Source organism: Rhinichthys klamathensis, unplaced genomic scaffold (assembly GCF_029890125.1).
Source record: "Rhinichthys klamathensis goyatoka isolate OS25496 unplaced genomic scaffold, OSU_Roscu_1.1 h1tg000331l_1, whole genome shotgun sequence".
In the NCBI taxonomy this organism is placed as follows: domain Eukaryota; kingdom Metazoa; phylum Chordata; class Actinopteri; order Cypriniformes; family Leuciscidae; genus Rhinichthys; species Rhinichthys klamathensis.
The window spans coordinates 555,873-581,631 of record NW_026606846.1 but is presented as its reverse complement, the minus strand read 5'-3'; the positions used below and the strand labels follow the sequence as shown (position 1 = coordinate 581,631).

General features: G+C 42.4%; 1 pseudogene; it reads left to right on the top strand.

Annotated features, from left to right (window-relative positions):
• The first annotated feature begins 18,054 nt into the window (after nt 1-18,054).
• On the top strand, nt 18,055-24,384 carry LOC130106012 (uncharacterized; annotated as a pseudogene).
• Nucleotides 24,385-25,759: the final 1,375 nt, after the last annotated feature.

Here is a 25,759-nt window from a genome sequence, read left to right as displayed (position 1 = left end):
ACCACTTTCTGGTATCCATGTGCATCTTGCAAAATTACTAGGTTTACCAACTTTATGATGGAAAGAAGAAAGAAAGAAAGAAAGAAAGAAAGAAAGAAAGAAAGAAAGAAAGAAAGAAAGAAAGAAAGAAAGAAAGAAAGAAAGAAAGAACAAATAAACACTGGATGTAAATTTACACGGACAAAATCAGAAAGTGATGTTTATGAGCTTTGTGGCAATAATACTGAAATATTAAATACTACGAAATATTTTAATATTTTAAACTGCTTTAACTAAAGAATGAGTTTTGCATTGTAGCGACAATGAGTTTGTTTTGGGGGAATATTAACTCAAATGGGGGTAATATTCATAAAATAATGAATATGTATTATCGCATATACACCAATTAAAATGATCTCAATAGGGAACAGGTCAAACCTCACCATATATGAATAATTAACACGATTTCTCGATAAAATAGGTAGATAAAACCAGATCAATTAATAAAGGTACATTTTCATGTGATTCAAATTTAGTTTGTCACGCAATCTGTCCATCCGCCGGACTGGAAACAAGACTTAACTATCACAATTTACCAGCCTGTAAACAATAAATAACTTTCCCTGTGGCCACAAGGACAGCTATTTTCTTGTAAGGCACTTTAGATATCTCAAAAGTTTAACAAGGTAGAGCTTGGCAGCTTAAATCGACATTTGCAGGGACTTCAAGTTATGGGACAATGAGACAGATTCACTTCAAAAGATTATGGAATTTGATAAAACACAAACTAAAGATTACATAGACTACTCGAGTAAATATGCATAGCAAAAAACCAACAATTACACAAAATGATTGCAATACCAAGTATTGGAGAGAGAAAGTTAGAGAGAGCGAGAGAGAGAGAGGAGAGAGCGGAGAGAGAGAGAGAGAGAGAGTCTCCGCCAGACCGATCACATCACGGCCTGCACACACACACACGTTAGAGAGAGAGAGAGAGAGAGAGAGAGAGAGAGAGAGAGAGAGAGAGAGAGAGAGAGAGAGAGAGAGAGAGAGAGAGAGAGAGAGAGAGAGAGAGAGAGTCTCCGCCAGACCGATCACATCACGGCCTGCACACACACACACGTTAGAGAGAGAGAGAGAGAGAGAGAGAGAGAGAGAGAGAGAGAGAGAGAGAGAGAGAGAGAGAGAGAGAGAGAGAGAGAGAGAGAGAGAGAGAATTTGTCTTCTCAGGACAGAACAGTTCAAACAGTCACTTCACAAGGAGACCCCTGGTTTGTACTAGACAACCTTAAACAGCAATTATTTTAAATTGTACTTGCTTTTGATAATGGCTCTTTTTGTGCGGCTGGTTTGAAAAGACCTCGGCCTGATGTCCGAGGTTTCTTCCGGGCAGAGGTAGATGTTGCGATCGCGGAATATGATTATTCTTAAATTCGTTTCGTTCGTGAATACACTGAACGAAGGCAAACTATCCACTGAGGTAGATCAAAATAGAAAGAAAAACTTAGATTTAAAACGAAACTTAGAAAGTAAACGAAGAACTCCGGTTGGAGTTCTTATTGAAGAAGGCTCTCTCTGGCGTAGAAAACTGCAAAGAAGAGAAGTGGCGCTCCGTGTTTTGAAGGGAGCGGGCCACACCTTTCTTACGTGCTTGGTCCAATAGTTTGGAAGGAGGCGTGGCGGCCGCAAGCCTCTTCGTTCGCGAAATACACGCCCTCCGGGCCATGTGCAGAGGAGTCCAAAACTGGGTTATAATACACCAGGGACGTGCACAGGAATTTTGAGGGGCAGTTGCTCTGACCTGAAAAAAGGCCCCCCCCCCCCCCGCCCCCGCCCCCCGTCAGAGATGAGACACATGAGAAAAAGAGTTCTTCATATTATTGTTTATTTAATTATTTTTATTTATTTATTTTATTTGAAAAGAAATAATCTGGCTTGAATGGAAAAACTCGCTTGTAATAATAAAAAATAAAAAAATGCTTCGATTTTGGGAAAAAATACAATCCTTTTTTAACCTTTTGGCTTCCCGTACATTTAGTTGTGCTTCTTGCTGAGCTCCTATTCAGTTCGTGAGCTATGTAAACCATTTGCCATTGCCACAGTCACACCTGACACTTCAGCGCTCCCAATACAATCCTCCCTCCTTTAAACAAAACAGTCAAAGAATAAGTACAACAATATAGAACAGAATGAGGTTCAAACAAACAATATTTATTGAATAGAGTATTTTTTATAGAATGTTAACATAACAAGTGAATATTAACATAAACATAAATAAGAAGAAAATAATAAATTATAACCCTGAGCTTTGGCTTTTGGGATTAACTTTGGTTCTCTCTACAGCCTGGGTATTTTCAGCATCAGTATGATTTTTTTATTATTATTATGCATGTTGAAGCAATTCTTGATTATGGTTATTATTTACTGAGGGATGTGCATCCATATTGACCAGTATGTCCAGACTAATCAACATTTTAAATTCAATATAGCTTATAAATCAATAGTCAATCAATGTCAAATTGTCAATATATTGCTTTCTATCTTGCATAATTAGTGCAGTTGTTTAGAGTTTTTAACTACACTGAGACTAGATAATCAGTGTCTGGTTTTAAATGTATAATGTGTACTTTGATTGGGAGTGCCATCATTCACGTGCATATATTGTACAGTATGTCTGGTCTCCACATTTCTGCTTGAAAAATGCGAGTTTCATGTCGTGCACGCGCATATGAACGCACGATAACACACGCGACGCGGTTATGTTTTCCGAGCTGCAGTAAACAAACACCGTTGCACTTTGTCGTTTATCAAAACAAACGTAAAAAAATTGTTTTTTACTCTCACTTTTGTCAGGCACAAAGTGATGCAAGAGATGCACTGCCTGCCCAGCTAGGTTAGCAAGACCGAAAAACATCAAACTTTGCTGACATCAAACTTAGAGAGGAGAGAACACAAGTTTACCTGATTGTTGTTCCCGCAATTCACTCTCATGGTTTTTACTTCTTCCTCTTTTCGTGACCAAAAGGATAGTTTCGCTTCATTTTGTCATGGATGTTGTACACATTAATTGACGCGCTATGACACGAGATGGAGGCGGGGCCTTAAGTAATTTGCGGGGTCTTACGCACCGGTCGCGTGCAGCGCTGCAGCCAAGTAAACAGTTGAGCTGAGTGCCCGAATGGAAGTGAATGAGACTTTGCGATTTTTAAAGATTTTTTATCTAGGCCTACGTGAAATTCTGCATCCATTGTACGATCTTTTATTTTTATATTTTTTCCCTCGGAAGGGCAACCTGAGTCGAGAAGGGCATATGGGCAGTTGCCCGAACAACCTGAGCAACCCCCCTGTGCACGTCCCTGTAATACACCTATAAACTGGTATTAATAAAATAATGCATCATGTTGCACTTTGGGTTAAGTATTTGATGTCAATGAATTCTTCTGATCACAATGATACCGCGCACGGTATGATTGTGAGTTAGTAAGATTAAGATACATGATTCTTCGTGATTAGACGCATATCAAATCTGATTACATGCCATAAAGCTTTGGTTATAGCAATTTGTCACAAAGGGATCGTGAAACACAACAAGAAAAACATTTTTATTGTGCGTGTGTGTAGAAGAGTTCAACCAGCGTTCGGTCATGCGGTGAACTCTTGATCATCTTCAGTTCCGTGTATGTGTGTGCGTTCTTTCGAATTTGATGAGTTTAGCATCTGTTACAATGGCCAGTTGTCTAATTACACAATGTTCGTCTGTGTGTATGAGGTATCCTGCAGAGGGGGAGCCACGGGATCTTCAGCCAGAGCGGCTTAATGGGTAATGGGTCACATGCGCAATAGTAGTTCTTTGTTTACTTATCAGAGAATAAAGCCGCGTGGGCACATCAGTATCGGTAATTCAATTAAGTCCAAGCACCATTTGCTTCGTGTGCAGTTCATGAAGAGAGAGGAGCTGTGTATGAATCAGTAACTTAATTAAAAGTCCCATGACATCTGCTTTTTGTCACAGTCTCTGAATCGAAAGAATAATAAAAAACAGCAATTTAATCAAATGTCTCAGAACTGACCATCTAAAGTTGAAGTTTGCATGTATTTCTGTGGAGATTGATCATTCCACAAATGTTGCTGATGGAGTTGAACTTGTTGAATTCACAAACTTCCTTTAAATGTTATTTTCCCCACATACAAAAACACCCTGTATCAACAGAAAGGGAACCGAATAAATGAATGGATTAATTAAAAAAAAGGACAAAATCTATTTAATTCTTTCCTTGCCGTTAATGTATAATTAAATTATGTATAGAATATACTGAATGTAAAAAATCTACTGTATATGTGTAAAACTCACTAAATGGTTTACAACATTTTAATAAATTTATTAAACACAAAACTTGTCAAGTTAAATGTAATGATATAAAAACATGAGATGTAATAATTAACCTGATTTACAAGATAAGCCTTAGATTTAAGATAACATTTACAATGACTTGTTTTACTGTATCGTAATGTAAGTTGTGTTTTTACTCATGTTAATTATTACCTCAACACTGCACGTTTTCTTGGTCTCCCTAATCAAACACACCTGATTCAACGCATCAGCTCATAATCAAGAGCTAAGCACCATCACCTGACTCATGTTCTCTCCGATTTTGTCTTATAAACACAGTTATTGCAGCCAGAGATTATATAACGTTACTAGTCAAGAGCGCAACTAAAGAAAACACTGATCACCATAATGGTAACTTCAACTGAAACAATAAATCATCAACATCTAAACCTCTGTTAATTCTCAAACAGAACTGTAGACGTCTGACAGAAATAAAGTGAGTCTGGTTAGTAATAAGTGAAGCTGGTAATGCTGTTTGTGGAGTTGTTTATTCCTCTTCTGCTGAGATCTTCACAGATTTAATGTCTTCTTTTCTCTTCAGCTGATCTAAGGCTGTGGCTGAAGTCAGTCGTAGTTCTCGTGTTTCTGCTCATCTCTTCTCTTTTTTCTGTTCTTGTTGTTTCTATAAATTGACATTGCTAGAATTCCCTGCGTGACACTTCACATTTGATGTTATCTCATTTAAACAATTATATTTCTTCTTAGTTTTTGTTATCAGTTATGTACATTTGGGTTTTATATTACATCATATATTGTTTAATGAATGTTTATGGCATTATTTTGGAGTCAAGTGTGTGTCACCGGTTTTCTTTTTTACTACCTGTATTATTATGGTGGTTATCAGTATATTCTAAAAGTATAAAGCAGATTTTAATACTTCAGTGAAATTGAATGAAAACGTTTATCGGCTAATGAAATATAAGGGTTGTCCCGTAAAAACGAAAAGGTTACTACTGTATTTTTATGGTAAATTACTGGGAACCACAGCTGATGTTTTTTTACCACTCAAGTCCTTCTGATGTTTATTTATTTATTTTTTGCCGTAAATTGAATTCCAAAGTAAGGTTGATACCAGTTTTTTTACTGTAAAAGAATAGCATCCAAGCTGACGTTTTGTTACCGTACATTTCACAGGTTTTCTTTACATTGTGTTTTTTTGCCAGTAAATTTAAGTCCCGTAAAATATAAAAGGTCGCCACCATATTTAAGGTAAAATACCGGCAACCACAGCTGCCGTTTTTTTATTTTCACAAATGTCACTTTTTTTTTTTTTTAACAGTGTATTCTGTAATGATGTTCTAGTTAAGGTGATTTGTAGCGCAGGGCCCAAGCATAAACACCAGTCCAGGGGCCTGTTTCAATAAGGAGGTTCAACCAACTCTGAATTAAAACTTGAACTCTGAGTTGATTTACCCTGAGATGGGAAACTCTGAGTTGACTTACCCTTAGATGGGAAACTCTGAGTTGACTTACCCTGAGATGGGAAACTCTGAGTTGATTTATCCTGAGATGGGAAACTCTGAGTTGATTTATCCTGAGATGGGGAACTCTGAGTTGACTTACCCTGAGATGGGAAACTCTGAGTTGTCTTACCCTGAGATGGGAAACTCTGAGTTGACTTACCCTTAGATGGGAAACTCTGAGTTGACTTACCCTGAGATGGGAAACTCTGAGTTGACTTACCCTGAGATGGGAAACTCTGAGTTGACTTACCCTGAGATGGGAAACTCTGAGTTGACTTACCCTGAGATGGGAAACTCAGAGTTGATTTATCCTGAGATGGGAAACTCTGAGTTGTCTTACCCTGAGATGGGAAACTCAGAGTTGATTTATCCTGAGATGGGGAACTCTGAGTTGACTTACCCTGAGATGGGAAACTCTGAGTTGACTTACCCTGAGATGGGAAACTCTGAGTTGTCTTACCCTGAGATGGGAAACTCTGAGTTGACTTACCCTGAGATGGGAAACTCTGAGTTGACTTACCCTGAGATGGGAAACTCTGAGTTGACTTACCCTGAGATGGGAAACTCTGAGTTGTCTTACCCTGAGATGGGAAACTCTGAGTTGTCTTACCCTGAGATGGGAAACTCTGAGTTTTCGGCTTCAGAACAGCTGAATTGAGCTAGTTCAATCAACTCCGTGGACCACGACTATGAAAAGCCATGATCAATGGAGCTCTGAAATTACGATTCACCATGGCAACAGCACCCGACAAAAAGACGTCATATACTTCCGAGTCAATACACAAGTATAATTCTTATTCTTATTCAGTTATAATATCAGAGGTGAAAACTGGCAGAACGGTACGTTATTGAACTAATAGTCATTTTCATGGTATCCCACAGGCAAAAAAGAAGAAAAAGAACGTGGCAGCAAGAAGGCTGGACCTGCACCATCACTGAGAGATGAAGAGGAGATACACAATACTGGAAGAATAGAAAAATAATTACTGTTGCTTTTGTATTTGAAGGAAATAAAGATGACCAAATATATTGTTAATAATTAGTGTGTATTTAACAGCTGTGGTGGTTACGGCATATATCTCTACCATCCTCCCATCCACACGGTAATCTGATTCATTTTCGGAAGGAGCGATGTTGGGAATATGTGTGTCATCAATACATCCAACCACACTGGAAATCCTAAAGGAAAATCTAATTATTTGGTGGCTCTGAGGGGAGGGGAGGTAACAAAGAAAAAGAAAGTATGATAATGTAGAGATGTAAGGAAAAGTAAAAGTATTTATTTCCTTCATATATCAAAAAGGTTAACAAAAGATGGGAATAAATCTTCAGGAGAGAGTAAGGCCTAAAATAATAACAGAAAAGCAACAACACAAACTTCCCTGAGCTTCCTCTCGGACCAGAAACTGGAGAGAAATATATATATACACAATAATAAGGCACCGGCTAATTTCCCAGATAACCATAAACAAGTGGACAGAGCTGATAACAAGTTATACAATACATTTTAATAACCAACAGGAAATGAAGTTAATGCCTGCTTTCACAATATCTTTTAGTTACCCTCACAAGGATAGGTCCTCACAAGGTCCCAAACTCACACACACACTTTTTTTCTGACTTATTTCTCCGGCGATCTCCTCCACTGAACAGAACGATCCTGAACTGAGCAGCTCTTGGACTGAAGATCTTCTTCATCAGATCTACTGTGTCCATCTCTAGCACATCTTCCCAAACTCAACACAATGATGAACACATGAGGGCCAGGTGACAACATCCAAACACATTTCAGTCATTATTTACTGTTGATCATGTGTCAGTGTCAGAGAGACCTGGGGGCTGTTCCATAAATGAAGCTTAGAGAAGCGGGGATTAAAATCCAAAACCGGACTTGAATGAGCCTAACAAATAAGTTGGGGCTAAAGTGGTTCCATAAAAGGTAGTTCACGCAATCTCACTAATTTGATCCAGGTTTATCTAGTCTAGATAATTGCGTGTGTACGCGTTTCTGAAGCAGCCCTAGAGGTCGATCATGGATCAAATCCATCCACCATCAAACAGCGTATATTTTGTGCTGTTTTATGCTTTTGTGACATGTTCTCAGTGCAAAAATGACATTTTACAGTTATATTCTCCATCTGTAAATGTTAGAAAGTCGTGCAAATGTATCCATTTTGCTGCTAATCTTCATATTGAACGAGCGCTGCTGCGCGCATTCGCGCCAAATAGGAGCGCAATTATTCTGACTAAAATATACATTTTGCTTGGAAAATTAATATGCGATATTTTATAACACTAGAAATATCTTCTAATTATAATAATTTCTCTTTAGGATGTTGGATAAGTTGCAGTGAACTTCTAGCTCATTACACTCATATATTTTATACTTCTAATAAAGAAAAGAAATTGAACAGAAGTAGCCTAATTCAGGGAAGATTTTTTTTTTTAAGAAACTAAAGATACAAAATATAGTTTTGGGTATAGGACCTATGCTACTTTATAAAGATGATATATACTTATTTAGAATGCAGCTTTTTATGCAATAATTTTTTTGAGAAAGCAAGAATCCCCAGTTTTAAATGAGTGGTTAGATTTAGTTTCTAAAGTACATTATGGAGAGGATAACATTAAATTAAGAACAAATGTATACATTTTGAAAAGATATGTGCAACTCTAAAATCAAAGAATATTCCATAAAATAAAGGAATATATATTGGCCTACATTAACTACATTTTTATGTAACCTTCCCTTTTATTTCTAGTTATTTGTTATTTTATTTATTTACATATTTAATATTGAATATTTGATATTTAAATAATATTACTTGAATAACTATTAGGAATTATGTGTCATTCATTATAAGAGTTTGATATATGTGAATGTTATATTTTTATTCATATTTATTTATTGTTTTATTTATATGTATATGTTGGTATTATCACAAAAGAAAAAAAAGTAGAAGGAAAAATAAGGAATATTTATTGGGGGAAAATATGATGTCTTTAAAGGAACTGTCCATTTGTATAATTGTGTTAAATGTGTTTAAATTGAAAGACATAATAAAGTACATAATATATATATATATATATATATAAGAGACAGTGTAGAGAAAGAATTCTCTGATAACCGAGGCATTCCTTAATTAAAATGTCTTTATTACAAAAATGACATGTCCTAAACGGACAACTTTAAAACGCCTTGTATATGTGTCTATATTGTCTATATTGTAGCTTTATTTAAGTTGATTTTCTGTATACTGTGTATTTATAAAGTCCAATAATGGTATTAGAGACTGTCAGTGGTAATATCAGTGTGTTCTTGTCGGCCAGTGTTGAGGATCTGTGTAACGACTGAGGCTTAGCCTGACAGTTAGCCTGCCCTGGACCAGGCTAGTTTCCCAGCATAAGTTGCCAGGGTAAATGAGTTTGAACTTTTTTAAGTTTGATTTATGAAACCGAATCTACCAAAAATAAGCCTGACTAACCGAAATAAGCCTGGCTTATACTCTAATCTTGGTTTATGGAACAGCCCCCAGGAGTCTCAACAACAGCTCCTGATCGACCATCAACTTCACCAACTCTCTCTTCACACACTCGTGACTGAATCTAGTCTTCATTCACTCACACACTCATCTCTTCCCAGAATACTGTTTCCTGTTGCACTCTTCCCATTTCCTGTCTTCCCGATCAGAGCAATCCTCAGACACTCCTGATCCTCTGATGGACCTTCAGCTCCTGAAAATCACAGCGGTAGAAAGAAGACTTAGAGAAATGAAGATCACAACTTTAACACTGTTGTGTTGTAGAAGTTAGGGATGGTAAGATAAACTAAAAGCTTATCGGCATAAAAGCTAACGATGCGATGCATCGATTTAAATAAGTGTGCATCGATACAAGTTGGCATTTGTATCGCGATGCATCGTTTCTAACATATCTGCATCGGTAAAAAACTATTTATTCATATATAATTACCGGTATTAATAGATGCGTTATACTTTTACTATTTAGAAAGTGACCAATCATATGTGACCAATATTTTATTATGTAACTGCTGCGTTCACACCGAACGCGGATAGAGCGCCTGTAGCGGGTGATTTCCATGTTAAGTCAATGTAAAGACGCGTTGACGCGGGTCTGGAGGTCCTGCGGCACGATTTCGCCTCATTCGCGCGTCCAGTTCGACTAGATTGATTTCTCCTTTCTGAACTGTTGCTCAAGCGCGTTCTCTCATCACGACTGCTGCAGCTGCTACGGGAATATGACGTATCACAACACTACGGAGTGCAAGGCGTGTCCTGAGAGTCACCTTTAAACCTAATGGTGTTCACACTGAACGCGAATTTAATTATTTGCGCGAGTGGAAACTCAATGCAAAGACGCGAATAGACGCATCATTCGCGCCGGGTGTTGCGAATGGCGCGAATTGGGTGACGCGTTTGCCGCGAATGTCTTCCGCGCAAGTTGAAAAATTTGAACTCGAGCGAATGTTCAAGCGTCTAACTAGACGCGATTGACGCGTATTTGACGCTCTATTCGCGTTCGGTGTGAACACACCATTAAAGTAGGACATTTAAGTTAATCTGGTTTACAGAAGCCTGTGACTGCAAATAATAGTTTTTCATATATATATATTTTTACATTTGAATACAGTTATGAAAGACCTGTTTGTGAAAGTTTTTTTTTTTATTTGTATTATTGTTTATGTTAAAACAGCTCCTGCTTTCTGGTCACTGTATAAAATATGATTCACATACGCCTGCTGGCAAGTTACAGAACATTTCTTTATTGTTTATCCCTGAGCATCCTTAGATTGTTTCACTGTTAAATGTGTGAGCTGTTAAAAATGTAACTGGAGACAGGGCAGGAAAAGAATGTCTGTTTTTATTTAGCCTAATCTTTTGGTTTTGTGAAAGAGCCATGCATTAAAAGTCAGATTGCACTTAAGCTACTTTATGATCTGCTGTATGTCTGAACAAAAGAAATAAATGTTAACTATCTATATAATATTGAATTGCATAGCATCATATTGTTCTCCATTGCATCGTATTACATTGAATCGCATCGCGTTGAATCGAAATCGGATCGCATCCTAATAGTAGTGTATCGTATTGCATCGCATCGGTAGCTGCTTATATGTATCTTTAATGTATCGTATCGTTGGCTATGCATCGAGATGTGTATCGCATCGGCCTCAGCTATGGAGATGCACATCCCTAGTAGAAGTTGCAGCTGAATGATAATTGATTATGAACTGGACAAAACAACAACTTCTTATTTGATCCTTCACCTGTTGTCTTGTTAATTACTCATTAGTTCATTTGTCTCAGCTGTGTCTCGTTTCCCTGATCTGTTCTGTATATTTAAGCCCTGCGTTTCAGTCTGTTTTTTCTGTCGTCGCTATATGCTAGGTTGTTCTGTTTCTTGTCTGTCGTCGTTGCTATATGCTAGGTTGTTCTGTTTCTTGTCTGTCGTCGTTGCTATATGCTAGGTTGTTCTGTTTCTTGTCTGTCGTCGTTGCTATATGCTAGGTTGTTCTGTTTCTTGTCTGTCGTCGTTGCTATATGCTGAGTTGTTCTGTTTCTTGTCTGTCGTCGTTGCTATATGCTAGGTTGTTCTGTTTCTTGTCTGTCGTCGTTGCTATATGCTAGGTTGTTCTGTTTCTTGTCTGTCGTCGTTGCTATATGCTAGGTTGTTCTGTTTCTTGTCTGTCGTCGTTGCTATATGCTAGGTTGTTCTGTTTCTTGTCTGTCGTCGTTGCTATATGCTGAGTTGTTCTGTTTCTTGTCTGTCGTCGTTGCTATATGCTGAGTTGTTCTGTTTCTTGTCTGTCGTCGTTGCTATATGCTGTTCTGTTTCTTGTCTGTCGTCGTTGCTATATGCTAGAATGTTCTGTTTCTTGTCTGTCGTTGTTGCTATATGCTAGTCTGTTCTGTTTCTTGTCTGTCGTCGTTGCTATATGCTAGGTTGTTCTGTTTCTTGTCTGTCGTCGTTGCTATATGCTAGGTTGTTCTGTTTCTTGTCTGTCGTCGTTGCTATATGCTGAGTTGTTCTGTTTCTTGTCTGTCGTCGTTGCTATATGCTAGGTTGTTCTGTTTCTTGTCTGTCGTCGTTGCTATATGCTAGGTTGTTCTGTTTCTTGTCTGTCGTCGTTGCTATATGCTAGGTTGTTCTGTTTCTTGTCTGTCGTCGTTGCTATATGCTAGGTTGTTCTGTTTCTTGTCTGTCGTCGTTGCTATATGCTGAGTTGTTCTGTTTCTTGTCTGTCGTCGTTGCTATATGCTGAGTTGTTCTGTTTCTTGTCTGTCGTCGTTGCTATATGCTAGGTTGTTCTGTTTCTTGTTTGTCGTCGTTGCTATATGCTAGGTTTTTCTGTTTCTTGTCTGTCGTCGTTGCTATATGCTAGGTTGTTCTGTTTCTTGTCTGTCGTCGTTGCTGTATGCTAGGTTGTTCTGTTTCTTGTTTGTCGTCGTTGCTATATGCTAGGTTTTTCTGTTTCTTGTCTGTCGTCGTTGCTATATGCTAGGTTGTTCTGTTTCTTGTCTGTCGTCGTTGCTATATGCTAGGTTGTTCTGTTTCTTGTCTGTCGCCGTTGCTATATGCTATGTTGTTCTGTTTCTTGTCTGTCGTCGTTGCTATATGCTAGGTTGTTCTGTTTCTTGTCTGTCGTCGTTGCTATATGCTAGGTTTTTCTGTTTCTTGTCTGTCGTCGTTGCTATATGCTATGTTGTTCTGTTTCTTGTCTGTCGTTGCTATATGCTAGGTTGTTCTGCTTCTTGTCTGTCGTCGTTGCTATATGCTAGGTTGTTCTGTTTCTTGTCTGTCGTCGTTGCTTTATGCTAGGTTGCTCTGTTTCTTGTCTGTCGTCGTTGCTATATGCTAGGTTGTTCTGTTTCTTGTCTGTCGTCGTTGGTATATGCTAGGTTGTTCTGCTTCTTGTCTGTCGTCGTTGCTATATGCTAGTCTGTTCTGCTTCTTGTCTGTCGTCGTTGCTATATGCTAGGTTGTTCTGTTTCTTGTCTGTCGCCGTTGCTATATGCTATGTTGTTCTGTTTCTTGTCTGTCGTCGTTGCTATATGCTAGGTTGTTCTGTTTCTTGTCTGTCGTCGTTGCTATATGCTAGGTTTTTCTGTTTCTTGTCTGTCGTCGTTGCTATATGCTATGTTGTTCTGTTTCTTGTCTGTCGTTGCTATATGCTAGGTTGTTCTGCTTCTTGTCTGTCATCGTTGCTATATGCTAGGTTGTTCTGTTTCTTGTCTGTCGTCGTTGCTTTATGCTAGGTTGCTCTGTTTCTTGTCTGTCGTCGTTGCTATATGCTAGGTTGTTCTGTTTCTTGTCTGTCGCCGTTGCTATATGCTAGGTTGTTCTGTTTCTTGTCTGTCGCCGTTGCTATATGCTAGGTTGTTCTGTTTCTTGTCTATCGTCGTTGCTATATGCTAGGTTGTTCTGTTTCTTGTCTGTCGTCGTTGCTTTATGCTAGGTTGTTCTGTTTCTTGTCTGTCGTCGTTGCTATATGCTAGGTTGTTCTGTTTCTTGTCTGTCGTCGTTGCTATATGCTAGGTTGTTCTGTTTCTTGTCTGTCGTCGTTGCTATATGCTAGGTTGTTCTGTTTTTTGTCTGTCGTCGTTGCTAAATGCTAGGTTGTTCGGTTTCTTGTCTGTCGTCGTGGCTATATGCTAGGTTGTCCTGTTTCTTGTCTGTCGTCGTTGCTATATGCTAGGCTGTTCTGTTTCTTCTGTCGTCGTTGCTATATGCTAGGCTGTTCTGTTTCTTCTGTCGTCGTTGCTAAATGCTAGGTTGTTCGGTTTCTTGTCTGTCGTCGTTGCTATATGCTAGGTTGTCCTGTTTCTTGTCTGTCGTCGTTGCTTTATGCTAGGTTGTCCTGTTTCTTGTCTGTCGTCGTTATATGCTGAGTTGTTCTGCTTCTTGTCTAGAGTGTTTTGCCTGAGTGTTTGGTTTCTTTTATGTTCTTTGAAAAAGTTAAGCTGCTGCAGTAGATCCTGCATCCTTCCCTGCTTCAACCTGCATTGTGACATGTTTTTGGTCATCACATTAAAAATAACATTAAAACTGGATATTTAGAGATTTGAAGAGCTGGAAAAAGTGTGAACGGCTTGAAAGTCTGTGATTCATGCTTATTTTAATCTCAAAAGGATGTACGAATATGTCCTGGCTCTTCCCAGCTTTATAATGGCAGTGAATTAAAAGTGCATCTATCTAGGATGACTTGAGGGTGAGTAAATCATTGGCTAATTTTTAAATTAGCCCCTTAAAAATATCTTTGTGTGTGCGCAACAAGCTGTGTGTCCGAGAGGATGTTCAGCACAATGGGGAACAGTCACTCCCACAAGATCCCTTCTGAGACCAGACATGGTGAACATGGTAGGTTTCCTAGCGAAGAACTTGTAGGCTATGCATTATGCAAGCCCTGTCACAAACAGCCCATTTATAGTTTCCATTTTATTTTTGTTTTAATTTTGAAAAGCCTTTTATGGACTTTAGCTGTTTTTATTTGGTTCAACAGTGTTTACTGATTTTTGTTTATTTAAACTTTTTGTAATTTATTTTACAAGCATGATGCCATGCCTCCAAGCTTTTATTATTATTATTGTATATTCGTTAATTAACGTTCTGTTTCTTATTTATTTGGTTCCACAGTTTGCGCTGATTTCATATTTTTAAAACGTTGTGTAAGTTAGCCTATATTTGTTATTTCAACATGACATCATGACTTTGCGTAAACATACACGCCACTTTCAATTCAAGTGGCGTGTTATCTATACGCATTTTGAGCTATCAACGTGTATGTCCACGCCGAAATCTTTTGCGTGTATGTCTACGCCATTAAATGTCCGAGTGATTCCGCGTGTATGTGTACGCCGTTAAATGTCCGAGCGAAACGAGGCAAAATCTATATCTACATCTGTGGAGCGATATTTCTTTTCCTAGGATGGTAGGAGAAGACTCATAAATGGTATTAACCCCAGTGACGGGTAGGTTTAGGGACGGGGTTGGGGTAGGTCATATATTTATATATACATAATACAGTAATATAACGTTAAGTCAAAGGCGTTGATAAACACGCTGAAAAGTGATTATGCGTGTTGATAGCACGCCAAAAATGAAAATACGAATTGGCGTGTCATAGATACGCCATTTCATGAGATCAGTCTGGTTATTTTATAGCATGGTGTATTCTTATTCGTTTTGTTAATAAACGTACTGTTTAGTATAAGCGTTTACCATTGTACTGTTTTGTTGTTGTGTTTATCATTACGAATAATAACAAACCTATCGTTCAAGCCATTCGCAAAGATCCGCCCCCTTTAGTTACTGTGTCAGACAAGCCATGCCGCTCTCACGCCACACACTGTGGCTGAATCCGAAATCGCCCCCTATACCCTCAAATAGGGCGTTATTTGAGGAGACAGCTATTTTTAGTGATGTCCATAGTGACGAAACCATAGTGGACGTTATTGTGTGCACGTATTCAATCCCACATTGCACTGCATTAACGAGTTTAGGCTACAGCTTATGTAACGTTAGACTCTCAACGGCTGTCCGAATTCGCTCACTCGTCTTCATTCACTCCTTCAAGTGAACAGTATTAGTGGACTTGCGTAGGGAATAGGCCTAACTTGGTGAATTAATTAATTGTAAAATTAAACAATAAACAGGCCTACCGTTTTGTGGCTCTTTAATGTGTCGTGACAGATTGCCTCAGTTAAAGTAAAGTTCAAATCCACCGACGTTCATCTACTAACTCTCCTGACTGCTTTGTCGGACAAAAATGGTGGATTTTGATTGGTCAGATCGCATGTCAATCAAACTCACTGCGAAGGATGATTTGACGCTAATTTAAAAGTGAAAGTGAAGCGCACACTGCTGCACAGGGGCGTTGCTAGACCCCTTTTACTGGGGCACGTGCCCCAGTATAAATCTGCTGTGCCCCACTAAATCTGAAGTTTGAGTTTAACAATTTATTTTATTTGTCAGTGTATTTAATAGAAATTTTATTATAGGGTAATAAAAATGATCTATTTGCAACGCAGTAATAAAACAATCAACGCTTGTAAAAGCAACGCAGTTTAACCGAAAACAGAAGCTGACCCACGTGACAGAAATCCATGTCCGCGCGCGTCTGTTTCCTAGCAACTGCAGCACGCGCGCACATCGGAGCTCACCGAAGTCCGGTGTTTGGACGCGTATTGATGTAGGCTATGAAAACATGAGGAAACTGGCTTCTTTCATTCATTCATTATTGGCTTCTGTAGATGGACTTCTCTACATGCCACACTCATTTACTGACGACCTACACCAGTGATCATGTGTGAAAACACTTATACATAAATTTATCACATAGAAATCAACTCAGTTTTGAGAAAGAAAGAAATGATTTTTTTTACCCCCTTGAATTTCTCTTAAAATGCAGATATGTAGGTCCGAAAAATCAATTTTTCCCTGAAATTTTCCCTTGCATGCAGCACTGTAGCACAGAAAATAAACACATTGTTGTGTTCTGTACTACTCTCTTTGATTGTGTGTGATAACAATAACTTATTCTTTCGGATATGAAATTTATATTTAATTGACTGTCTATCGGTATATCGGTAAGCCCCGCCCTCCTTAGTTATTGTTGCTATCTCTGACAAACAATAGGGGACCTGTGCCCCAGTAGAGCTTTATGTCTAGCAACGCACCAGCTTTTTTTTAGCTTTTTATTTTTTTTTCACCGGTGTGAAACCGATATTACTGGTGTTGTTACAAGTCGATTAACCGGTGGGAGAATATTATCTACTTCACAAGCTGGACAGTATCAAGGTAACCTGTATGCAAATAATCACGTCTGATGTCGTCAAGTTTATTGCAAGACGTGAATTAGTGTCTAGCGGCCTAACGCAGTTTAACGATAATCCAGAGGCTTTCAGAGCATGGAGGGCGTCCTTCATAAATGCCACTAAAGACCTTAACCTCTCACCTAGCGAGATGATGGACTTGCTAGTAAAATGGCTGGGGCGTGAGTCAGCTGAGCATGCAAAAGGGATCAGAGCTGTGCACATTAACCATCCGTTACAAGGGCTCAGTTTGATTTAGGACAGACTTTATGAAACATATGGCTCGCCGGAAATGGTAGAAAGTGCTCCATTCCATAAAACTGGAGAGCCTCCCAAAAATAGCAAACAGAGACAGTCACAGACTGCGCGAGCTGGGAGATTTGCTCATGGAGATCCAAGCATCCAAGCTTCAGGGTCATCACTTCACAGAGGGAGCGATAAGATCCGCCGTCTACTGGATAATAGGATGCAAAAGACGTGTGAATGGTCTCATTCATTCCTGTGTTGTATGCCGCAGACTCCGGAGGGGCTGCGAGACTCAAAATATGGCAGATCTACCCACCGACAGGCTCAGCATAGAGCCTCCCTTCACACATGTGGGGTTAGATGTGTCAGTATCTGCTCGTAGGACAAGAGGCAGCTATGCAGAAAGCAAAAGATGGGCGGTGCTGTTCACATGTCTAAGTGTTAGAGCAATTCATATAAAGAGAAAAGACGACACGGTCAAATCTTGTCAAAAAAATACAAGAAACACATTTCGTCCCTAAAATATATGGCTATATATAAATATATATATAGTTATATAAATAAATAAATCAGGACAAGCAGTCACTCTGAGACCAACAAGAGCGCGTAAGTTGTTTTTTCTTAATATCCAGTTCTCCTGTTGTTCTGTTTACTATTTGTCAAGTAGGTAGGGCTATTTTCGATTCTCTGCTTATTTATCATTTTTATCTTCACTAAATATATGTATTTTAATTAGACGCATTCCTATTTTTTATTTATCCCGCGAATCTAAAGGGTTGCAGTCTGTATTTTATTGTAGCACTTAAGTAGCGCTGTTCAAGAGCTAGTTTCGGTTTTGCCCATTCTCGGGATATTTGCGTTGGCTGTGCTAATAGCAAGGGCGGCCACAGCTGTCCTCACTCAGGCGATTGAAAGCTTTATATCTATGTAGTGTGCGCACTGTCGCGGAAGCGTCCAGCTCTCGTGTGAAGACCGACTCGGGTAAAGACCTGCGACTCTACCTGCGCAACTCCACCGAGCAAGGACACCTGCAAGGCACTTAAGTATCTTCTTCACCCTTTCCTTTCCCACCGTTTTCTTATTTCCCTTAATCATCATGTGCTTTCAATACATTCCTGTTGTCTCTCGACAACACTCTCTCATCATGCACAAAAGGCAGCGCAATACCGCTAATCTGCGCCCTTTTCTCTCATCCTCACACTCACCTCTCACTCTTTCTATGGGTCTATGGAATTGTCAATCAGCAGTCAATAAAGCTGACTTCATTCCAGCCTTTGCATCTCATTCTACTCTTAATATCTTGGGCTTGACTGAGACCTGGATCCGTCCAGAAGACTCAGCAACCCCTGCTGCTCTCTCTAACAACTTCTCTTTCTCTCACACCCCTCGCCAGTCCGGGAGGGGTGGGGGCACTGGTCTTCTCATTTCTAACAATTGGAAATACTCAACTCTCTCTTCTCTATGCAATAACTACTCATTTGAATATCATGCTATTACACTTACAACTCCCATGAAGATCCATATTGTAGTTATTTATCGCCCCCAGGTCAACTGGGAAGCTTTGTAGAAGAGCTGGATGTGTTGCTGTCCTCTTTCCCTGAGGATGGCATCCCACTTGTAGTCTTTGGCGACTTCAACATTCATCTAGAGAAGCCGTATGCAACACACTTCATCTCTCTCCTAGCCTCTTTCGATCTCAAACGGCTTATCACCACAGGTACTCACAAGTCAGGCAACCAACTGGACCTGGTTTACACACGCAATTGCATCACACACAATATTTTGGTAAAACCTCTCCACGTCTCAGACCATTTCCTCATTACCTTCAATCTACAACTCCCACGTCACTCCTCTGTTCATCTCTCTGCACTGGCTACCACTCGCTGCTCGCATCAAGTTCAAGGTGTTGACGCTTGCTTACAGATTGACCACAGGATCAGCTCCCTCCTACTTCCACTCACTACTACAAGTCTACATCCCTACCAGAAGCCTACGATCAGTCAATGAGCGATGGCCCGTGGTACCATCACAGAGAGCCTCTAAATCACTCTCCAGAACATTCTCATTCACGGTTCCATGCTGGTGGAATGATCTCCCCACCCTCATCCTGAATGCAGAATCCCTGACAGCATTCAAAAGACAATTGAAAACTCATCTCTTCCGTGAGCACTAAGCATAAAAAAATAAAAAAAAATAAAAAAAAACTCTTTCCTTTTACTTTAAATCCTCGCTTGTCTGGCTTATGCTACTCCGAGCAATGTCTGAACTTTGTATTTTGAGCACTTCTTGCGTTGTTTTTGTCTCTTCACGATGACTCGCTTGGTTTAGTCCTCAGTTGTAAGTCGCTTTGGATAAAAGCGTCTGCTAAATGACTAAATGTAAAATGTAAATGTAAATAAATATAAATAATAAATAAATAAACTTGCCTTGCTTAAGGTTGGTGGTGTTTTCCCTGATATTTTTTGTCCGCAGTGCTTCCCGTCGGTTCTCTTACGAGAGGTTCTCTCGTATTGCGTAAGTTTAGCTTACGCTACGGGTAAAGTTCATCTTTGCTCGAGATATTGAAGCCAAAATTATCCTTAATTTTGTATATATTGTCAACGCAGTGCAACAACTGCAGACCTAGAGCAGGCTGTCTAGCGTGCTCATTGGCTGCCCTGTGGCAACTGCAGCAGCCTACCAGTGAGCCTGGCGTGACGTCTAAAAGAGCGCGAGCGTTCTTGTAAGAATGCCTCGCACGTCCTGTGGCTCGTGCCGAGCCCCGCTCAGCGTCGGAGACCGCCATGTGTTTGCGCTCTCTGCCTGGGCCCGGACCACGCAGCCCTCGCACGTCGGGAGGCTGCGTCCACTGTGAGGAACTATCTCTACCTCTTAACGGCAAAGCTGTCACTCCGCCATCTGCTGGACCGTGCAAGAAGCGCCATGCACAGAGACTGCCGGAGCCTGATGTGGCACTCAAACGCTCGCCGGAACGACTCCCTCGAGCATTTCCCTCTCTTCTTTTCCGGCCCCCCGCGCTGCCGCCGCCTCAGGGGACGAGGCGCTTGATATGGATGAGGACGCGCTGCTAACAGCTGTTCTAATCGCGGCTAGCTTCTCTACGTACGAGAAAGCTATCCCGCCCCCGCGCCCCAGGCGCATACGTATCTCACCGGCGGAAAAGGGAAGGGTGTTCTAGTCCCGCCGAGGCCGGACTAACCCCTATTTCTCAATATTGCAGCTATGAGCCTGTTATATAACATGCACTCCTGCAAACTAACGCCGACACAAAGCTGTGATGACGCTTTCTTATCTACTCGCGCTAACTTAAGCTTACGTCGTTTCTCCTGTGGCTCACTGGTGAAACCCTAAGCTTTCGCGCCAGAGACCCGTGTTCGAATCCCGGCTCTGGCAGCAGATAAAATTTATGCGGCTCTCCTCTCTGAGCTCGTGGACAGTTTCTCTTACGTACAGAAAGCACTGTTTAAAGCCACGGCCGGACCGCCGTCAAACTATCTCGCCATGTCAGTCCCCCTGGAAAGGGCTACTGCAGTTGATTATTTGGCAGCCAACGAGTCGGTAATGTTACCCGCTTGCCTGCACACAACCGCCGTTTTTACGGCAGCCCAGAGAAAGCTCAGAAGAGTGTAATGTCTGGTATCCGGCTCATGCCGTTGGTGTTTCAAGTGTAGAAAAAGTGCACACGTCTCAGTGTTCTACCCTACACACAAGCACTGTACCCCCCGTGTCTCTCACGCTCGCAGAGCCCACTCTTTTAAAGCTGGCAAATGCCGCTTGAGTGTTAGATGTAGGTATCGTGCCCACAGCCTTGAGTTCACGCCCATCCTCTGCTCGCTCTGTCACATGGCTAAACACTCTCATATGGGTCAGTCTATGAGCGTAAGTCGCATGCCCGCTCACGCTTACAAACAGACACACCGCCTTCGGCGCCGCTCGCACACCACAATATTTTCACAAACCGTTCCCCATTCGTAGCAATCGGGACGTCTCACGTGACACAGCCAGCTGCTGCTGTCAGCGAGCCGCCGTGTCCAGGCTCTCATATCTGTCAAGCTATGAGTGTAAGTCACGTGCCTGCTCACGAGCGCTCACGCTTACTAACAGACACACCGCCTCCGGCGCCGCTCGCACAGTACAAGTGCTCACTCGACGTTCCCCATTCAAAGCAATCGGGTCGTCATATATGAAACAGCTAGTCACTGCTGGTTATCCGGCTCGAGCCGATGGTGTTTTACGTGTAGAAAATGTGCCCACGTCCCAGTGTTCACCCCTACACACAAGCACTCAAAAACATGTGTCCCTCAGGCCCACAGAGCCCACTCTCATAAAGCTGGCAAATGCCGCTTGAGTGTTAGATGTAGACATCGCGCCCGCGAACTCGCGCTCGCGTACATCTCATGCCCGCTCTGTCACACGGCCATTTCAACCTCAAGTCAGGTTATGAGTGCAAGTCACGTGCCCGCTCACAAGCCGCCGCATATAGACACCCATATGAGTCAGGCTGCGATTGTAAGTCTCATGCCCGCCCCAGCACTAATAAACGCCTCGCCTCCAGCGCTGCTCACTCGCTACAAAGTTCTCAGAAAACGTTCCCCATTCAGTGTAACCGGGATGTCACATATGAAACAGCGTGCCATCGCTGTCAGCGAGCCGCCGTGTCTAAGCACTCATACTTGTCAGAAATCTTGGAGTAATCTTTGATGATCAGCTGACCTTCACAGACCACATTACAAAGACAGCTCGATCATGCAGGTTTGCTATGCACAACATCAGGAAGATCAGGCCTTTCCTAACTGAGCATGCAACACAACTTCTCGTCCAGGCCCTGGTCATTTCTAGGCTTGATTACTGCAATGCTCTTCTGGCTGGACTTCCATCATGTGCAACTAAACCTCTACAAATGATCCAGAATGCTGCAGCTCGTCTTGTCTTCAACGAGCCCAAAAGGGCCCACGTCACTCCTCTGTTCATCTCTCTGCACTGGCTACCACTCGCTGCTCGCATCAAGTTCAAGGCTTTGACGCTTGCTTACAGATTGACCACAGGTTCAGCTCCCTCCTACTTCCACTCACTACTACAAGTCTACATCCCTACCAGAAGCCTACGGTCAATGAGCGACGGCTCGTGGTACCATCACAGCGGGGCACAAAATCACTCTCCAGAACATTCTCATTCACGGTTCCATGCTGGTGGAATGATCTGCCCACCCTCATCCGGAATGCAGAATCCCTGACAGCATTCAAAAGACAACTGAAAACTCATCTCTTCCGAGAGCACTTAACATAAAAAAAAAATCCTTTCCTCTAAATCCTCGCTTGTCTGGCTTATGCTACTCTGAGCAATGTCTGAACTTTGTATTTTGAGCACTTCTTGCGTTGTTTTTGCCTCTTCACGATGACTCGCTTGGTTTAGTCCTCAGTTGTAAGTCGCTTTGGATAAAAGCGTCTGCTAAATGACTAAATGTAAATGTCATACCGGTCAGACTGTGAATGTATGCGCTCACGAGCGCTCGCATGTACTATCAGTCGCTTCGCCTCCCTCAAGCGCCGCTCGCGCTTCAGAAAGCCATTGTAAAACGCTCCCCATTCATTGTAATTGGGTCGTTACGTGCGAAGCAGCCCAAAACGGCTGTCAGCGAGCCGCTTCATCCAAGCACAGAGGGCGCGCGCGCCGCGCCCACATCTCCGTTTCAGTTCCCGCAGCCCACAGTGTGCGGCGACCGGAACCTGGAGGCCATTCTCCCCCTGGCCACACATGCACAAGCATGGGAAGCCATTCCTGGGGTTTCAGAGTGGGTGCTAAGCACAATAAGACAGGGCTATGCACTACAGTTCGCTCGCCGTTCCCCGCATTTTCACGTTTGGACCGAGTCGACAGTGAGCGCGAAAGTAGCACATCTACTTCGCGCAGAAATAGCCAAACTGCTGTGCAAAGGGGCTATAGAACCGGTGCCGCCTTCTCTGAGCGAGTCAGGCTTTAAAAGCCGTTATTTTCTCGTACCGAAGAAGGACGGAGGCCTGAGGCCTATATTAGATCTGAGATTTTTGAACAAAGCTCTCATGAGGAGACCGTTCAAAATGATTACAACCAGGCAGATCCTCGCGCAAATTCTCCCGAAGAACTGGTTTATATCTCTTGATCTGAAAGACGCGTATTTTCAGATACAGATTATACCCCATCACAGGCCATTCTTGAGATTCGCCTTCCATGGTCAGGTATATCAGTACACCGTCCTCCCGTTCGGCCTGTCCCTGGCACCCCGTACATTTACGAAGTGCATGGACGCGGCGCTCGCCCCCTTCAGATGTCAGGGTGTGCGAATTCTGAACTACTTGGACGACTGGCTGATTCTAGCACAGTCAGAGATAGAGCTCGTATCTCACAGAACTATGCTTCTCAGTCACTTGGAAAGATTGGGCCTCACGGTCAACTGGACCAAGAGCTCATTACGGCCCAGCCAGTCAATTTCCTTTTTAGGAATGGAACTGGACTCCGTGGCTATGAAGGCTCAGCTGTCAACAGAGCGCGCGCGCCGTGTTCGACACCTAGCAGCATCTTTCCAGAAGGGCAGAACCGCCTGCCTGAAAAAATTTCAGAGGATGCTGGGCTGTATGCTGGGCTTACTGCGCATGCGCCCGCTACAACACTGGTTGAACGCCCGCGTACCCCATCAGGGGTGGACGCGTGGCTACAAGCGGATCAGGATATCTCAGAGCTGCATTTCAGCTCTGCAGCCCTGGTTAGCGGCCAATTGGTACCAACAGGGGGTGACAATGGGAGCGATTTCCCATCGGAAAATCATCTCGACAGATGCCTCCAACTCAGGTTGGGGCGGCCTTTTTCGAGGGCAGACCGGTCTTTGGCCTGTGGTCAGACCGAGAGAAACACCTTCCCCTAAACTGTCTGGAGATGCTGGCGGTCAAGAACGCGCTGAAGCGCTTCCTCCCGTTCATACAGGACCAACACGTTCTAGTCCGCTCGAACAACATGTCGGTTGTGTCCTACGTGTACTGCCAGGGCGGTGTCAGATCCAGGAGCCTCTGCGATCTGGCAGAACGCCTCCTCGTTTGGACCCAGTGCTTCCTGCGCTCGCTGAGAGCGATGCACGTGCCAGGGATCCTGAACGAAGGACCGGACAGATTGTCCAGGGACAATGTTCCCCCCGGGGAATGGTCTTTACACCCCCAAACAGTCCAGCTGTTATGGCACCTCTTTGGCAGAGCGGAAGTCGACCTATTCGCATCAAAGGACAACGCTCATTGCCCAGTGTTCTTTTCAAAGAACGAGGATGCGCTGGCCCAACCGCCCGCTATATGCCTTCCCTCCGATCTCTATGTTACCACAGGTAATCAAGAGAATCAGGGAATCGCACAGCCCGGTGCTCCTCATAGCCCCACGATGGGAGAACCAAACACGGCCTCTGCACGTGTGGTTGATCAACGGATACCCGTTATCCTGCCAGAAGGAGTTATGAACACGATCACGCAATCTACAGCCCCCTCTACGAGACGGCTATATGCGTCTAAATAGTCTGTGTTCTCCAAATGGTGCACCGACAAAAATCTGGACCCCAGAACGGGTGAGGTTTCGCAGGTGCTCGGTTTCCTTCAAGAGCTGCTGGATAAGGGCAGGTCCCCATCCACGCTCAAAGTATACGTATACCCAAGTATACCCACTCTCACTGTTCCCCGAGTTGGGACTCATAGAGCGGATGCTGGGCGTGCACGGCATTGACAAAGTGTTCCCGTAGCGTAAGCTAAACTTAACCAATACGAGAGAACCTCTCGTAAGAGAACGTACTGCTACGAAATATCTAGCTGCACCACAGCTGAACAACAGTTACTTCAGAAGGTGGTGAAGACTGCAGGCAAAATCATCGGGCTACCCTCCCAGAGATCTCATCTGTGTACACCACCCGCTGGTCGGCGTAAAGCACACAACATCATAAGAGACCGGTTCCACCCAGCACACGGCTTAGGGAGGTACAGGTCTCTTCCAGCTAGAACCACTAGAATGGCCAACTGCCTCTACCCTCAGGCAGTTCGACTGCTGAATGAGCACCACTCCGGACTACCTCCTTCCGTTACTTAATTTACACATCTATCATTATTTAACATTACCCAACAACTACAATAACTGTGAACTGGACTTTGCATTGTTGCAGCACACATAATTATACATTTTCATTGATTGGTAGCGATCCAGCTTATATGCCCCTTCTCTGTTTATGTGTCACTATGGCCCTATTTGTGGTATTAGTATGGACTTTATCATCCAACAATTGAAACTGGACTGTGCAGCTCTATAAGTGATTCAACTTGATATTCCCTTGTCTTGGTAGCTGTCTGTTGCGGTGCCCTGTAAACAAACTGTTTTTATTGGTGATCTTCTGCACTTCATGAAAACCACTGTCGATTGTTGCTCTGATGTAATTTCGTTGTACTTCCAATGACAATAAATAAATAATAATAGTACTCGGTTACCTAACGTAACCTCGGTTCTCTCTAGAGAGGGAACGAGTATTGCGTAACCGGCCATGCTAAGCGCCACGAGCGATTTTCACTTCAGATCATGAAAACTACGGAAGCAGCCTCTGAGCCCCGCTTTTGCGAAGCACCACCATTGGGCGTGACGTCACGCCAGGCTCACTGGTAGGCTGCTGCAGTTGCCGCAGGGCAGCCAATGAGCACGCTAGACAGCCTGCTCTAGGTCTGCAGTTGCTGCACTGCAACAATATATACACAATTAAGGATAATTTTGGCCTCAATATCTCGAGCAAAGATTAACTTTACCCGTAGCGTAAGCTAAACTTACGCAATACGAGAGAACCTCCCGTAAGAGAACCGAGG